The sequence below is a fragment of the Callithrix jacchus genome, chromosome 2 (assembly GCF_049354715.1).
Source record: "Callithrix jacchus isolate 240 chromosome 2, calJac240_pri, whole genome shotgun sequence".
In the NCBI taxonomy this organism is placed as follows: Eukaryota; Metazoa; Chordata; class Mammalia; order Primates; family Cebidae; genus Callithrix; species Callithrix jacchus.
In genome coordinates this window covers 61,646,171-61,664,300 of record NC_133503.1, presented here as the reverse complement: position 1 = coordinate 61,664,300, position 18,130 = coordinate 61,646,171, and the positions used below count along the sequence as shown (strand labels likewise).

At 43.4% G+C, this 18,130-nt stretch overlaps 2 long non-coding RNA genes across 3 annotated transcripts in view; one reads left to right on the top strand and one right to left on the bottom strand.

Moving 5' to 3' along the window:
• LOC144581552 (uncharacterized) overlaps nt 1-12,584 on the top strand; it is a 65,447-nt gene extending 52,863 nt beyond the window's left edge. Inside the window, exon 3 of the long non-coding RNA XR_013532511.1 lies at nt 1,103-12,584. This is a non-coding gene — a long non-coding RNA (uncharacterized LOC144581552). The remainder of the gene's footprint in view (nt 1-1,102) is intronic.
• LOC103790755 (uncharacterized) overlaps nt 1-18,130 on the bottom strand; it is a 34,554-nt gene that overhangs the window by 15,283 nt on the left and 1,141 nt on the right. For both annotated transcript variants that reach the window (XR_004739289.3, XR_004739291.3), the window contains exon 2: nt 15,969-16,075. This is a non-coding gene — a long non-coding RNA (uncharacterized LOC103790755). The remainder of the gene's footprint in view (nt 1-15,968; nt 16,076-18,130) is intronic.

The following is an 18,130-nucleotide window of genomic DNA, read 5'->3' as shown; positions in this document are numbered from 1 at the left end:
ATAGCTTGGCAGTTTCTTCAACATACACACAAACTAAACTAAATACAAAACTACCACATGACTCAGCCACTGTCCTAGGCATTTATCCCCCTAAAATGAGTGTGTCCAGCCATCAACTTTTAATGTGTTTAAATTAAAGCCACCATTTGATGTGTTTCTGCCTTGACAAGGACCATAATGGCACAAGCTATGCAACATTGACTTGTAGAAATCCTGGCTAGTGTGACCCTTTCTCACAGACAGGATTGTGCTTTTGTCTAATAAAAACTAGCATTTCTCTAAAAGACATACAAGTGGCTGGGCACAATGGCTCATACCTGTAACCCCAGCACTTTGGGAGGCTGAGGTGGGCAGATTACTTGAGGTCAGGAGTTCAAGACCTGCTGGCCAACATGGTGAAACCCTCTCACTACTAAAAATACAAAAAATAGCCAGGGGTGGTGGCAGGTGCCTTTAATCTCAGCTACTCAAGAGTCTGAGGCAGGAGAATTGCTTGAACCCAGAAGGAAGAGGTTGCAGTTAGCAGAGATTGAGCCACTTCACTCCAGCCTGGGTGACAGAGTGAGGCTCCATCTAAAATAAATAAATGCAAGTGTGCCCTATCATGGTGACAAAATCTGCTCCTGGGAGACTGATAATTATGCAGAATGTGGGAAGGACAAAAGGGTTTGTTCAGTTTTCCCTTCTTGAGGGCATAAATGCATACTGTGAATGTTGGAAACAGCAGAGTACTGGTTAAGCTACTAATAAATTGCTGTGTCTCCAAAAAACAGGATAAATAACTTCTAGACATAAAAACAGCAGAATGTTTAGAAATGGGGTACAATCTTTATCAGTTTGCAAAGTGACAAGGGTACAATCTAGCAGGTACAGGGTGACGTGGCTTATAAGCACACAGCATCCTTTTGCCCCAATATCGATTGGAACCGGACGGGACAAGGGTCACACTAGCCAGGATTTCTACAAGTCAACTAGTTTGTTTCCTGACTTCCTGGCTCTCTGGTGTTCTACGTTAGCATGAGCTGCTTTTATAAATCAGACAATCACAAAAATTTGTACATGGAAAAGCAGAATCCAAGGAATTTTCATTGAATCTTCCCAGGGATCCAAATGACCTTCTTAAAAGACCAGCAGAAGATGGACACTCTGAGGGCTTAGGGCCTCCCTCTGGTCCAGACAGAACTCAGGGACGGCAGTGGGGCATGGCACAAGGGTAAGGCCTGCAGTCCCTGCCCTGGAGAGGAACCAAGAAGCAAGAGAACCACCCCTCAGAGTGCAGACATACAACAAAGCAGCAAGGTGAATGACATGAACCGGGGAAACGTCAGAGCACAGAATCAAGGTTTGAAACCCTTTTTAAATTTAATTTTATTTTTTTCAAAGAAACAGCTGTTTCCCAGACTGGAATGAAGTGACACAATAATAGCTCACTGTAGCCTCAGACTCCTGGGCTCAATCAATCCTCCTGCCTCAGCCTCCTGAGTAGCTGGGACAATGGGCATACACCTCCATGTGTGGCTTTTTTTCCTTTCCCTTTTTTTTCTTTTTCCCCCAGAGTCTCCAAACTTTCCAAAGTGTACCCTGGGCCTTTTCAACATTTCTTTTCTGTATCAGCTACTCTTAGGCTTCAATGTGCCTGCCATCTTCTGTTGTCTGACCCACCATACCCCGACAGAGCACACTGGCTGGGACTCAGGTCTACACGGGTCTGGCCTCCTGTTCCTGGCCATAGGTGGTGGCTCCTTGCCAAGGATTCCAGTATCTCTCACACTGGGCCAGGTCGGTGCCACGCCATCTTCCTTCTCATTGCTGCGGGTGGCAGTGTCAGCCTTTCAGTCCACATTATTTTTCTGGCCCTTCGAACATAAGGCATTCGTCGAGGCTCCCGGATCCCACAGTGAGCAGAAAGATGGTCGCTGCTACCACGGAGCATCACAGTTTTGTCTGAGCACCAACACTGGTGAGCTGGCACATGTACCAGCACAGAAGAGCAAACACATGGGCAGAGGTGGTGAGGACAAAAACAAGGATTGAAGATCTGTTCTGATGGGAGAGCAGACTTCCACCTGAGGCTCCCAGTTCCCTGCTCACCCCATACATGCCTCTGCAGAACCTGGCCCAGCTTCCTTGCCATGGCCCTGCCTTCACCTGCCTCCCTACTGCACCTCACACAACTCACTCCTCAGCGCAGAAAAACACTTTGGGGTGTGCAATGAAAGCTAAGGTCCAAGCTTGTGGTCAAGTCTTGAAAGTGCTCCCTGGCCATCTCCTCTCTTGCCGGGCTGATTTTACTTGACACACACACTCAGCCACACACACATACACACTCACACACAGGTACATTCAGGGTCACCCACATGTGCTCACGCTCACACATACCACACTCAAGCCTCACAATACACTCACAAAGCACTCTCCATACTGAAGCAACTTTCTCCTGTCCCCACACTCTCACAGCCCTGAGCTCAGACAAGTCACATTCCTTGAAGTCCATCTGATGGACAAAAAAAAAAAAAAAAAAGACTGCTGAAATGACTGGCCGCTCACCTCTCACTACATTCTTAATGCCTGGAAGGTGGAAGGGTTATGTGGTGCCCTCCTGGAAGCAGGCCTTCGGGAAATGTCTGTTGAGGGGATGGGCAGAATTCAGGAGTTGAGGGAGGCATGTGGTAGCTGAATGCAGAGAGGTGTCATCAGCAGGGGAGAGCAGACAGACACAGTTACACAGCTCAGCAGCACTGAGAACAAGCTAGCAAGCCTCCCTGTGCCTCAGTGTTTCCATCTGTAAAGTTGGAATAAGAGCACCTGGCCTGAGAATTCCTGTAAGTCACAAATGAGAATATGCAGGTGAACACACTCTGAATGGGAAGCCATTACTGCATCTCTTATTATGAGTATTATTTTACCATTATTCCTGAGACAGAGGGGCTGGCTGTATTTCCAAGGAATTGTGGTGGCTGAGGAGGGAAGTTAGGCAAGGCTGTGAATCAGTAAGTGTGTTACAGGTGTAAAATCACAGTCCTTATATATCCTACTCTGTCAGATGATCTTTGTCAAACAAGAAAGTATTTCATCAAATATTGGCTATACCACAGAACATATGCTACTTATTTTCTCTATCAACTACTCAGCTAAGCAGCTTCCAACATCTAGAATAGAACAGTATTTCAGGCCAGAAACAGTGGCTCATGCCCATAATCCCAACACTTTGGGAGACCGAGGCAGGAGGGTCCCTTGAAGTCAGGAATTCAAGACCAGCCTGGACAACATAGCAAGACCCGATCTCTACAAAGCTTAAAAATTTAAAAAGTAGGCCAGGCATGGTGTCTCGTGCCTGTAATCTCCGCACTTTGGGAGGCTAAAGGGGGAGGATTACCTGAAGTCAGGAGTTTAAGACCAGCCTGGGCAACATGGTAAAACCTCGTTTCTACAAAATATACAAGAAATTAGCTGGGCATGGTGGTGTGTGCCTGTAGTCCCAGCTATAGCTAGGAGGCTGAGGCAGGAGAATCACTTGCACCCAGAAGGCAGAGGTTACAGTGAGTCAAAACCATGCCACTGCACTCCAGCCTGGTCAACAAGAGTGAAACTCTGTTTAAGAAACAAAACCACAAAAAGAAATTAGTTGGGCATGGTGGTGTGAACCTATAGTCCCAGCTACTCAGGAGGCTGAGACAGGAAGGATGGCTTGAATCCAGGAGTTCAAGGCTGCAGTGAGACATGGTGCCACTGTACTTCAGCCTGGGTGGCAGTGAGACACTGTCTCTAAGAATAAAAAGAGTATTTTAACAATTCTCTTAATCTCAATGTACAATTTTACACCGGCAGGTAGGTACACACCTGTAAAAACCCACTTATGTAATTGTGAATTAAAGGACACTTTCTAGTGACTAAATGTCAACAACAATAAATTAAATCAATAAAATTAACTGACTGAATGTCAATTCAGAGACTGGCCTAAAAGAAAATGCCAACCCATGGCCTGGTATGAGCAAGTAAAATAATAAAATAAGTTGCACCCTGGTGATTAACTACCTCACCGGCCCCATTCAGCAATTGTGGAGCCTGCTTCTCCAGTCTAGAATTCTCTACTGCATAGATGAAGCCTTCAAAGCCAGCAAAGGGGTGTGCTACAGGCACAATGCATTCTGGTTCTTAGGGAAAAAAAAAAAAAACACACTCAAAGAAGGAACGTCTGCAAGAACACTCACCCAGGTCAATCATGTCTAGGACCATCTGACCACAACACTGCCATTTGGAGGGTGCGGGAAAAAATTTAAAAGCCAGTCCGTCCCCAAAACTGTACAGTCCTGGTTAAATATTCTTAATGTGAATACCTCATCGTCAAGGATTTTCCTGTTTCATCTTTCTCCTTGGAAAAGAGTCTAAAATAGGAGAATTTTCTCTTCCACTAAAAACATAAAATTCAAAAGCACATCCTCTTCAGATTAATAAAAGTTGGCTGGGCATGGTGGTTACACCTGCAATCCCAACACTTTAAGAGATTGAGACTGGTGGACTGCTTTGAGCTCAGAAGTTAGAAACCAGCCTGGGCAAAATGGCAAAACTCCATGTCTACTAAAAACACACTACTGACCATGGTAGTGTACATCTGTGGTCCCAGCTACTTGAGAGACTGAGGCTGTAAAACCGCTTGAACCCGGGAGGCAGAGTTTGCAGTGAGCAGAGTTCACACCACTGCATGCCAGCCTGGGCAAAAGACCGAGACCCAGTCTCTAAAAAAAAAAAAGAAAGAAAGAAAGAAAGAAAAACAAAATAAGAAAAGCCAGTTTTCCATGGATCTGCATAATAATGGAGACAACCTTGTTGATGTCACTCATATATGAGAAAAGCCCTTTCCTCAGGAGGATGAGCGGAGATGAGGAAGCAGTGGAACCCCAGCCTTGGTGGTGCCCTAACTGCTGTCATCAACCAGTGTCCTGGGATGGTGGCTCTGGGCCCTAGGCGTGTTCCTCTGCCCAGGAGACAAGATTTCTATCTGCCAGCTACCCTCAAAGGCAGCTGGAAAGGTAGACTGTGTTCCTGGCTGCTGTTCCAAGTACCCAGCCTCCAACCGACAGATGGTTATCACAGGTCCACTATGTGCCAGGAGACCAGATTTCAGGTACTAGGGACACAGCAGGAAGTGGGACAGGCAGAGCTCCTCTTGCCTCCCAGGAGCCCAGGGTGTGCCATCCACAGAACACAATACTGGCTTTGAATCTGATCCAGGTGCCTGTTCTCTCTGGTGGCCTGCCCAATAATTTTACATATTTTTCCACATTTTTCAAATCTAGAAACAAGAACAAAACAAAGATGCCACTGGTGGTTCTACAACACCCCCTTCCTGCTGCATAAGATCTGCACCCCAAATCTCTCCTAATGGCCCAGAGTCACCTGGCCGGGCCCACTCGCTGGTGATGGTGGTCAGGACTAGGGTCCCAGTGCCGCCTGTTCTGTGAGACTAGGTTATCAGAATCAGGGAAGTGGGGCTCTGAGTGGACAGAGTAGGGGACAGGAAACTGTAAAGATGGTGCTGGGAAGAAGGACCCATGAAGAGGGTTGAGGAAGGATGCTGGTTTGAACAGTGTGAGGCCTGTGTGAGAAGCTGCACCCAATTGCTTCCTCCAGTCCTGCTGAAACAGAGCAGGGGGAAAAAGATATAGAAGTCCTCTTCCTCCAGTCCTTTATTTCCAGCCAACTGGAGGTAATTCATCCACCGCTGTGGGTGCCTCCTGACTTTCATGAGTTTGTCACACTGTGTCCTAGTTTTCTGTGTGCCTGGGTGCTCAGCTGCAGTTGAGCTGACCTGGAGGGTCGTACTCAGTTTTATTCATCTCAATCCAAAGACAATAAACATTAGCTCAGCAGAAAAAAATCTAATGGTGCCGCAGCCCCAAAGCTGGACTTCTTTTCAACTACCTAATTTTGGGGTTTCACGTGGTCTGGAGGGTCTCATGCAAAGTGATGTATTTTGCCTCAACTGACACAGCCACGGCTCATTATGCTTCACCCGTTTGGCACTCTCACTGCTGCTGTCCTGGCTCTCTGAAAGCGGCCTCATCCTGCTGGCTACACACATCATGCCTGCTTTTTCCCCCTGTTCCCTCCCTCACCTAGACCCTCACCTGTTCAAACAGCTATTCTATATTCTTCCATCAGCCCCTTCTGCTCATCCTGAAACAATCTCAGGCCAGGTTTCTCTTGATTACTTCATTTCCGTATCACAGAGACCATCTCTGAGCTAGGAACCAGCTCCAAACACTCTCTGTGTAAGCAGCAAGACCATCTAAAGGTGTCTTTCCCCAAAAACCTGCCATAGCTTCTTACAGTCTCTCATAACATAGCCCACCTAATCTACCTTCAACAGTGATTACTCAAGACCTGCCTGTCAGTTGCCACCTGGGAAACAAGGATGAATAAAACAGGCACAGTCTCTGCCCTTGTGGACCTACTATAGGTGGTTAGGAAAGACAGACTACCAATCAAATAACCCCACATAGAAAAAATTACCAAAGGCTAAGTGGAAGAGGTGTCCATCCCTGACAGCGGTAACGGAGAGGTTGAGCCAGTCTGTCACGAAGACTTCTTTGAGTAAGCAATGCCAAAGCTGAGATATGAAAAGGTACAGGAATTCACCAGAGGATGAAGGGTTTTGGAAAAAGCATTCCAGAGAGAGGGAACAGCAGATGCAAAGGCCCTGAGGAAAGATAAAGTATTGTTTGCACAGAAGACAGAAAGAAGAGCCAAGGGGCCACCAGGCAGAGGGAATGGGGAGTGCAGGCCTGGGAGACACAGGGAGTAGGTGTGCTGTCAGCTGCCAGGAGCAACACCTGATCCATCCTGGCTTCCTATCAGAGTGCACAAGAGAAGTGACTTTATGTTAGCCTGACCTACACACAATCAGTAAACAGAATCTGCTATGAAATCTACATTTCATGCCACAGGCAGTGCAGGTGGAAATCAGAGACAAATGTCTGTGGTTATCTGTAACCTCTACTTCCAGCCAACAGCTTGTGGTATAAAGAGCTGAAACTCCTATAAAGGGAAAAGCCCAAATAGGCTTTAAGAGCTAATGGTAGAAACTCCATGTGGAGTGTGACCTTCGAGGTCACCACTGGAATGGCGTTAAAGCCAAGGCCTGTGTAGAGGACAGTAGACAGGTCTCAGTTCCCCTGCTCCCATCATGACCCTTTGTATGTCCATTGCCAGCTTTTGTTCTCCTGTTTTATCACCGTTTCTTTTAATTTTCTGACCGGCCTTTCAAGGTAAATGGTAAGCTGAGAAACTGAGACACTAGAAAATACGGCCTGAAAATACAGACTGCACTTCATTTGCAGTAAGCTGTTTTTGGAAAACAATAGTATTAAAAAGAGCTTCGGTTTGTTGTTGTTGTTGTTTCTCTCTCTCTCTCTCTCTCCTCTCTCCTCTCTCTCTCTCTCTCTCTCTCTTCAAAGCTTTACTTAAAGACAAACAGGATTTCTTTGCTTTGGCCTCAAGCGTGTTTATCTGTATTGGTTTGGGTTACTTGTTCAGGTATGCCTTTAATTTAAAATTTTGGTTATATTTAGAGTGTGATGAAAATTTTTGTTCCATTTTGTTTGTTTAGCCTTCTCTTCTGAACTAAGTAAAACCATATACTGTGGTTTGGAAAAAAAAAATTTACTAAAAAATTTCAAAAACAAAAAGCTTTAAATAGTGATTACCCTCACCTCCAGTAAACAAAAACCTCCCATCTTCAAAATTTCTTTTTGATGTACATTTTAGAAAGAAAAAGACAAATAAATGTCTGCTGTGTACCTGCTGTGTCAGGAAGGGGTCCAGTTTCTGCTTTCTGCACATGGCTAGCCAGTTTTCCCAACACCATTTGTTAAACAGGGAATCCTTTCCCCATTGCTGGTTTTTGTCAGGTTTATCAAAGATTGTATAGTTGTAGATATGTTGTGTTGCCTCCGGTGCCTCTGTTTTGTTCCATTGGTCTATATCGCTGTTTTGGTACCAGTACCATGCTGTTTTGATTACCGTAGCCTTGTAGTATAGTTTGAAATCCGGTAGTGTGATGCCCCCCGCTGTGTTCTTTTTGCTTAGAATTGACTTGGCTATGCGGGCTTTCTTTTGGTTCCATATGAAGTTCATGGTGGTTTTTTCCAGTTCTGTGAAGAAAGTCAATGGTAGCTTGATGGGGATAGCGTTGATTCTGTAAATTACTTTGGGCAGTATAGCCATTTTCACAATATTAATTCTTCCTAACCATGAACATGGAATGTTTCTCCATCTGTTTGTGTCCTCTCTGATTTCGTTGAGCAGTGGTTTGTAGTTCTCCTTGAAGAGGTCTCTTAACGTTCCTTGTGAGTTTTATTCCAAGGTATTTTATTCCTTTTGTAGCAATTGTGAATGGCAGTTCATTCTTGATTTGGCTTTCTTTAAGTCTGTTATTGGTGTAGACGAATGCTTGTGATTTTTGTACATTGATTTTGTATCCTGATACTTTGCTGAAGCTGCTTTTGGGCTGAGTTTTTGGGCTGAGGCGATGGGGTCTTCTAGGTATACTATCATGTCGTCTGCAAATAGAGACCATTTGGCTTCCACCTTTCCTATTTGAATACCCTTTATTTCTTTTACTTGCCTGATTGCTCTGGCTAGAACTTCCAGTATTATATTGAATAGGAGTGGTGAAAGAGGGCATCCTTGTCTAGTGCCAGATTTCTAAGGGAATGCTTTCAGTTTTTGCCCATTCAGTATGATGTTGGCTGTTGGTTCGTCATAAATAGCTTTTATTTATTTATTTTTTTTTAAAAGAGAAAAAGAAGGGGAAAAAAAGAAAAAGAGGCAAAGAGGAATATTACTTCATTCCTAAAATGGGTTTCAATAATGGCCGATCAATATTTTGAGTTTTTAAAGTGGTTAATGCATATTTTATGTGTTTAAAATGGAGACCTCTATTGTGTTTATTTGTTCTGGCTCTGAGTTCAAGTCCTGGATATCGTTATCAATTTGTTGTCTCATTGAATGTAAATCTCATTATGTGTCTTGTGTATCTGGGTGTTAAGATCTCTTATTGTTACATTAATCCTTTTACCCTTGCATCCTTGTAGCTTTGAAATCTATTTTATTAAGTGTGAGAATTGCAACTCCTGCTTTTTATTTATTTATTTTTGCTCTCCATTTGGTTGGTGAGTTTTTTTCCATCCCCTTGTTTTGAGTCTTTGTATATCTTTAGATATATCGTTAGATTTTGTGGATAATGTATATTTTGTGTGTTTAAAATGGAGAGCGCTATTGAGTTTATTTGTTCTGGATCTTAGTTCCAGTCCTGGATATTGTTATCAATTTTCTGTCTTGTTGAATCTAAATCTCATTATGGGTCTTACGTATCTGAGTGTTAAGATCTCTTATTATTACATTAATCCTTTTATCCTTGTATCCTTGTAGCTTTGAAATCTATTCTGTCAAATGTGAAAATTGCAACTCCTGCTTTTTATTTATTTATTTTGCTCTCCATTTGGTTGGTACGTTTTTTTTTCCAACCCTTTATTTTGAGTCTATGTATATCTTTGGATATACCGTTAGATTTTGTCTGTCTCTTTTGATTGGGAGATTTGGTTGATTTAAATTTAGGGTTGCTGCCGTTTGATATTAACTGGCTATTTTGTCCTTTCATTGATAAAAATTCTTCTTTATGTTAATGCTCTTTACTTTTTGGTGTATTTTTAGAAAGGGTCATACTGGTTGTTCCTTTCTGTGTATAGTGCTTCTTTTAGAAGTTCTCGTAAAGCAGGCCTGGTGGTAATAAAATCTCTGAGTACTTGCTTGTTCCTAAAAAATTTTATTGTTCCTTCAGATGTAAAGCTTAAATTGGCAGGATATGAAATTCTGGGCTGAAAGTTCTGTTGATTAAGTATATTGAATATTGGCCCCCACTCTCTTCTAGCTTGTAGGGTTTCCGTTGAGAGATCTGCTGTAAGCCTAATAGGCGTACCTTTATGGGTAACTTGATCTTTCTCTCTGGCTGCCCTTAATATTTTCTCCTTCATTTCGATCTTGGTGAATCTAACGATTATGTGCCTTGGGGTTGGTCTTCTTGAGGAATATCTTTGTGGTGTTCTCTGTATTGCCTGGGGTTGAATAGTGTCCTGTTTTGCTAAATTAGGAAATTTTCCTGGATAATATCCTGGAGAGTATTTTCCAGCTTGAATTCATTCTCTCCGTCACATTCAGGTATACCAATCAAGCGTATATTAGGTCTTTTCACATAGTCCCATATTGCTTGGAGATTTTGCTCATTCCTTTTTATCCTTTTTGCTCTATTCTTGTCTTGTCGTTTTGTTTCATTAAGTTGATCTTCGACCTCTGATACCCTTTCTTCTGCTTGATCCATTCGGCTGTTTAAGCTTGTACATATTTCACTAAGTTCTCGTGTTGTATTTTTCAACTCCATAAGTTCATTTATATTCCTCTTTATATTGTCTATTCTTTTCAACATTTCATCTAACCTTTTTCCAAGTTCTTAGTTTCTTTACATTGGGTTAGAACAAGTTCCTTTAACTCCCAGAAATTTCTTATCATCCACCTTTTAAAGCCTACTTCAGATAATGGAACACAGTGCTTTTCCATCAGGGCTTGTTCCATTACTGATGAGTCCTTTTCCATCAGGGCTTGTTCGGTTGCTAATGAGTCCTTTTCCATCAGGGCTTATTCCGTTGCTGATGGGTTCTGATTTTGAGTATACTCGGCCTTCTTAAGCTGTTTTTTTCCCTTCATTGTAGATGACCCACCTTTCTAATTAGTTTTCTGAGTCGACATCCGACTTATTGATTCCCAGTGCTGGGATCAGAGCAACCCACTGTGGCAGCCCAAATAGCACCGGTAAGACTGATGGTGCTCTTCTGCCCGGGAATCTCTGGTCTGGCTTCCCTCTCGAGTCCACAACAAGCGGCTCTGAGTTCCCGGAGCTCCAAACTCCAGTCAGTAGGGGAAGCAGTCCCGTTGGCTCTGCATGAAGAGCTGCTGCGCCGAGATGCCGGCAAAACCGCTGCGGCAGCCACAAGAGTCGTGCTGGCGACCGTGGGGCTCCTCCACTGGGAATCGGCTGATCGGTGAGTGATGAAAATTCGTCTAAAAGTGTGGCGTCGTCTCGTTCTCTGGGCTTTCACTGGGAGCTACAATCCTGAGCTGTTAGTGGTCGGCCATATTGGATCGATCTCCAAGATCTTGGATTATTACTTTGAGATACGTTCCATCGATACCAAGTTTATTGAGAGTTTTTAGCATAAAGCGCTGTTGAATTTTGTCAAATGCCTTCTCTGCGTCAATTGAGATAATCATGTGGTTTTTGCCCTTGGTTCTGTTTATGTGGTGAATTACGTTGATAGACTTGCGTATGTTGAACCAGCCTTGCATCCCCGCGATGAATCCTACTTGATCATGATGAATACGTTTTTTGATTTGCTGTTGCAATCGGCTTGCCAATATTTTATTGAAGATTTTTGCATCTATGTTCATCATGGATATTGGCCTGAAGTTTTCTTTTCTTCTTGGGTCTCTGCCAGGTTTTGGTATCAGAATGATGTTGGTCTTGTAAAATGATTTGGGAAGGCTTCCCTCTTTTTGGATTGGTTAAAATAGTTTTAGAAGGAATGGTACCAGCTCTTCTTTTTGTGTCTGGTAGAATTCGGCTGTGAATCCGTCTGGACCTGGGCTTTTTTTGAGTGGTAGGCTCTTAATTGCTGCCTCGACTTCTGACCTTGTTATTGGTCTATTCATAGTTTCAGCTTCCTCCTGGTTTAGGCTTGGGAGGACACAGGAGTCCAGGAATTTATCCATTTCTTCCAGGTTTACTAGTTTATGTGTATAGAGTTGTTTATAATATTCTCTGATGATGGTTTGAATTTCTGTGGAGTCTGTGGTGATTTCGCCTTTATCATTTTTTATTGCATCTATTTGGTTGTTCTCTTTTCTTTTTAATCAATCTGGCTAGTGGTCTGTCTATTTTGTTGATCTTTTCAAAAAACCAGCTCTTGGATTTATTGATTTTTTGAAGGGTTTTTCGTGTCTCTATCTCCTTCAGTTCAGCTCTGATCTTAGTTATTTCTTTTCTTCTGCTGGGTTTTGAGTTTTGTTGATCTTGCTCCTCTAGCTCTTTCAATTTTGACGATAGGGTGTCAATTTTGGATCTCTCCATTCTCCTCATATGGGTACTTATTGCTATATACTTTCCTCTAGAGACTGCTTTCCATGTGTCCCAGAGGTTCTGGCATGTTGTGTCTTTGTTCTCATTGGTTTCGAAGAACTTCTTTATTTCCGCCTTCATTTCATTGTTTACCCAGTCAACATTCAAGAGCCAGTTGTTCAGTTTCCATGAAGCTGTGCGGTTCTGAGTTGGTTTCTGTATTCTGAGTTCTATCTTGATTGCACTATGGTCTGAGAGGCTGTTTGTTATGATTTCAGTTGCCTTGTATTTGTTGAGCAGTGCTTTACTTCCAATTATGTGGTCAATTTTTGAGTAGGTGTGATGTGGTGCTGAGAAGAATGTGTATTCTGTGGATTTGGGGTGGAGAGTTCTGTAAATGTCTATCAGGTTTGCTTGCTCCATGTCTGAGTTCAAGCCCTGGATATCCTTGTTGATTTTCTGTCTGGTTGATCTGTCTAATATCGACAGTGGAGTGTTAAAGTCTACCACTATTATTGTGTGGGAGTCTAAGTCTCTTTGTAAGTCATTAAGAACTTGCCTTATGTATCTGGATGCTCCTGCATCGGGTCCATATATGTTTAGGATCCTTAGCTCTTCTTATTGTATCGATCCTTTTACCATTATGTAATGGCCTTCTTTGTCTCTTTTGATCTTTGTTGCTTTAAAGTCTATTTTATCAGAGATGAGAATTGCAACTCCTGCTTTTTTTTTGCTCTGCATTTGCTTGGTAAATCTTTCTCCATCCCTTTATTTTGAGCCTTTGTGTATCCTTGCATGTGAGATGGGTTTCCTGGATATAGCACACTGATCGGTTTTGGATTTTTATCCAATTTGCCAGTCTTTGTCTTTTGATTGGTACATTTAGTCCATTTATATTTAAGGTTAATATTGTTATGTGTGAATTTGATACTGCCATTTTGATGCTAAGTGGCTGTTTTGCCCATTAGTTTTTGTAGATTCTTCATTATGTTGATGCTTTTTAGCATTTAGTGTGATTTTGGAATGGCTGGTACTGGTTGTTTCTTTCTATGTGTAGTGCCTCTTTTAGGAGCTCTTGTAAAGCAGGCCTGGTGGTGACAAAATCTCTGAGTACTTGCTTGTTCGCAAAGGATTTTATTTTTCCTTCACTTCTGAAGCTCAGTTTGGCTGGATATGAAACTCTGGGTTGAAAGTTCTTTTCTTTAAGAATGTTGAATATTGGCCCCCACTCTCTTCTGGCTTGTAGTGTTTCTGCCGAGAGATCTGCTGTGAGTCTGATGGGCTTCCCTTTGTGGGTGAGCCGACCTTTCTCTCTGGCTGCCTTTAGTATCTTCTCCTTTATTTCAACCTTGTTGAATCTGACGAATATGTGCCTTGGGGTTGCTATTCCTGCGGAATATCTTTGTGGTGTTCTCTGTATTTCCTGTATTTGAGTGCTGGCCTGTCTTGCTAGGTGGGGGAAATTCTCCTGGATGATGTCCTGAAGAGTATTTTCCAGCTTGGATTCATTCTCTTTGTCCTCTTCTGGTACACCTATCAAACATAGGTTAGGTCTTTTCACATAGTCCCACATTTCTTGGAGACTTTGTTCATTCCTTTTTGCGCTTTTTTCTCTAATCTTGGTTTCTCATTTTATTTCATTGAGTTGGTCTTCGACTTCAGATATTCTTTCTTCTGCTTGGTCAATTCGGCTATTGAAACTTGTGCATGCTTCATGAAGTTTTCATATTGTGTTTTTCAGCTCCTTTAATTCATTCATATTCCTCTCTAAGTTATCCATTCTTGTTATCATTTCGTCATATATTTTTTTAAGTTCCTTAGTTTCTTTGCAGTGATTTGAAACATGTTCTTTTAGCTCACAAAAGTTTCTCACTATCCACCTTCTGAAGTCTAATTCCGTCATTTCTTCACAGTCATTCTCCATCCAGCTTTGTTCCCTTGCTGGTGAGGAGTTTTGGTCCTTTCTAGGAGGTGAGGTGTTATGATTTCGGGTGTTTTCCTCCTTTTTTCGCTGGTTTCTTCCCATCTTGGTGGATTTATCTGCTTGTTGTCTGCGTAGTTGCTGACCTTTCGATTGGGTCTCTGAGTGGACACCCAGATTGTTGATGATGAAGTATTTCTGTACTTGGTTTTCGTTCTACCAGTCTAGCCCCTTTGCTGTACAACTTCTGAGGTCCACTTCAGGCCCTGCTTGTCTGGGGTGCACCTCTAGCAGCTGTGGCACAGTGAGGGATGCTACCGGTTTCTTTTTCTGCTATCTTTGTCCCAGAATGATGCCTGCCAAATGTCAGTCTTTTGGATATAGAGGGGTCAGGGAGCTGCTTGAGGAGACAGTCTGTACTTTATAGGAGCTCAATTGCTGAGCTGTGATCTCTGTTGTTCATTCAGGGCTGTTAGGCTGCTATGTTTAATTGTGCTGCAACAGAGCTCATTTAAAAAAACCCTTTCTTTCTCATATGCTCTGTGTTGGGGGGTTTGGGCTTTATTTTTGGATGTTCTTTGAGATGTCCTGCCCAGCTAGGAGGCAGACTAGCCACTGTTTGCCTGCCGAGGCTCTGCCCTGCTGTTGTGAGGCTCGCCCTGTTAGGTCAGGCTCTGCTGTTCTGCTGTGGTCTCCGCCACACCCTGAGGCGGAGTCTCTCTGTTGTAGCGGGTTGCCTCGGCAATGGCAGGCTGCATAAGCAGTGGGCGTGTATCTCAGTAGGGACAGGTTGCCTCGGCAATGGCAGGCTGCCTCAACAGTGGGCGTGTAGTTGTGGTGGGTTGCCTCGGTAATGGTGGATGCCCCTCCCCCACAGAGCGTCTCTGACTGACTGCACGGGGATCGCTTGAAATTGCGGTCTTGTTCGTCCCACCGGGCGAGCCCGAACGCTCTGTCCCTGCAATCCCCTGGGCAGGCCCACTGTCCAAGTCTTCCTCAGTCTCAAGTCCAGCCTTCTCAAGTCTCAGGTTGCCGGCTCAACAGGGCACCCGGACAAGCACGTCCTGTGGGAGCGATGGGCAGGGCCAGCCGCCACCACCCCGGCTGCTGGCTTCGCCAGGCAGAGGCACTGCCAGGCATCCAGCGTCTCCCCTATATTTGTGAATCTCCCCAGTCCGTGGGCAACAAAGATCAGTCTGGAAATGCAGCTCCGACTCACCTCTCCGCGAAATCAAAGAGCGTAAATGAAAATTTTTATCCGATGGAATATCAAACAAGATATTCTCTCTGAAATCTATCCCTTTCTTTCCTCTTTGTGTTTTTTTATCTTTTAAGCTCTAATGACAAAATACATTATACAGTTAATAAAAATGGAAATAAGTGAACAAATATATTAAAGATGACAAACACAGGGAGAGGTGGTGCTGAGTGGAACACAAACATATTGGACTCATGTGTCAATCAGTTGAGAGATTCTCCAACCCACATCCTGCTAAGGTACTTGAACACCACGCTCTCAGAAGGCACTGCACTTGCCTCCTGTGTGCCTGATGTGTATTTCCTTTGCAAGTTCATACACTATCTCATTAAGGTGGGTTTTTCTTGCACTTTGGGAGAGTTATTCTCCCTTCACAAGCCTGAGAGAAACCAGAGGACAAGATGCATGTGTGCCTTTTCTCCTTAGTACCAGCACCAAAGTGTCTGCCAGGAAAGGAAGCTGGGACTGAGAGAAAAAAAAATCTTAATATTCAAAACAGTTAGCTTTTTAGAGAAAATGTATATCAGAAAACTGCTCTCTGCAAAAGGGCATCTAGCTGTTTCCCTAAGATGCCCCGCCCCACACCTCAGGCTCTCTACTGGGAGAGAGCTGATACTCACCAGACACTCCAAAAGACAGGGCCACTGTGAGCATCTTGGGTCACCCCCAGACAGTTGTAACACCCAGAACCAGGAAAATACAGAAGAGTGGCTGAGGACACATCACCCTGCAAAGATACCAAAAAGCAACCTCAACCAAAAGAAATTTTGTTAAGGTGTGTGCCTAAGCAAGATAAACAGAGAGGTGCAAAGATTTGTTACAGTATTGTCAGGTAATTATTCTTTACTTTTCTGTCATGTGAAATGTTCACAAACAGAAAAGTAAGAGACAACCACCACCCTATAAAACAAAAATAAACAATTAAAATTTTGTGTTTGTTTTAAAACCAAATAAAGAATTAATAGTTAATAATGTTTCGACTTGGAGAGGGATAATTGGCATTTGGGAAAGTGAGTCATAAATTGGAGATTTAGTTTCCTTTTTTTTTTTTTTTTGAGACAGAGTCTCGCTCTAGTAGAGCCAACTTGGTTTAATGCAATCTCCACCTCCTGGGTTCAAGAGGTCTCATTCTCCTGACCAGGATGATCTCATTCTCCTGACCTCATGATCTACCCGACTCAGTCTCCCAAAGCGCTGGGATTATAGGCATGAGCCACCTCACCTGGCTGGAAATTCAGAATTTTCTAGAGGCCCTAGAACAGCTAGGCTAGGAGAACAAGTATGGACTTGGAGACCCTGCTTGCCATACATTTGAAAAACGCAGGGAAAACCAGCCCCGCTGTGAAGCATTAAAACAATTAAATGGCTCACAATTTGACTAAAATGGCCATAGTGCCCTGGGATTCTACCTGAGGAAAAAGAAATTTCCCGTGAATTATTAACTTAGAGAAAAACAAAACTTACGCTTAACCAATCACAACCTGCCAATAAAGCTCTGACTACATAACCAGGACATTTCCACCTGATGCGTGCAAAGGCAATATATAACTGTACCCAAACCAACATTGACTCTGGTTTGCTTCCTCATGCTTCTTTCTTCCTCATGCCTTTTCTTCCAGGCCCACCTTTGGGCCCACCAACAACAAACCACAGCTGAGTGCTCTCTGATTCATAAATTGCTGTTTGGGCAAATAAATGTTTTGTATTAATTCATTCCAGCATTGCTATAAGGAAATACATCAGACTGGATAATTTATAAGAACATTGCTTTAACTGGTTCATGTTTCCACAGCCTGTACAGGAAAAAAAAAAAAACACCAGCATGTGCTTCTGGGAAGGCCACAGGAAGCTTAAAATCATGGTGGAAGGCAAAGCAGGAGCTTCCAACTAGGGCAAGGGGGATGAGCAGTGGTATACAGCTTTTTTTGGTTTGAAATGGAGTCTGGCTCTGGTTTGCCCAGGTTGGAGTGCAGTGGCCTGATGTCGGCTCACTGCAACCTCCACCTCCCAGGTTCAAGTGATTCTCCTACCTCAGCCTCTTGAGAAGCTGGAACTATAGGTGCATACCACCATGCACGGCTAATTTTTGTATTTCTAATAGAGACCGGGTTTCATCATGTTGGCCAGGATGCTTTCGCTCTCCTGACTTTGTGATAGGGGTGATATACACTTTCAATGACAAAATATCCCGAAAACTTTATTGAAGAGACAATACCAAGAGAAGTGGTGCTAAACTATTCATGATAAATCCACTCCCATTATCCATTCACCTCCCACCAGGTCCAACCTCCAACATTGAGGATTACATTTTAATTTGAGATTTTGGCTGGGAAACACATTCAAATTATATCACTGCTTAACTTTCTAAAGATGCCTCCACTTAGGCCGGGGCAATGGCTCAGGCCTGTAATCCCAGCACTAAGGAAGGCCCAATGTGGGTGGATCACTTAGGCTCAGGAGTTCCAGAGCCTGAGCAACATAGCAAAACTCCATCTCTATAAAAATTACTAAGCTTAGCCAAGTGTGGTGGCGCACGCTTGCAGTCCCAGCTACTTAGGGTCTGGGATAGAAGAATCACCTGGGCCCAGGAGGTGGAGGCTGCAGTGAGCCCTGATTATGCTACTGCACTCCAGTCTGTGTGACAGCGTGAGACACTGTCTCAAAAGAAAAAATCCTCAATTTAATTTTTAAGAGGAGAAATGTGGGACTGGGGCCCCACGGACCACTACTTCTTCTCCGGTAAAACTCCGGACTCCATGTGGGAACTCCTTTCCCCTTATTC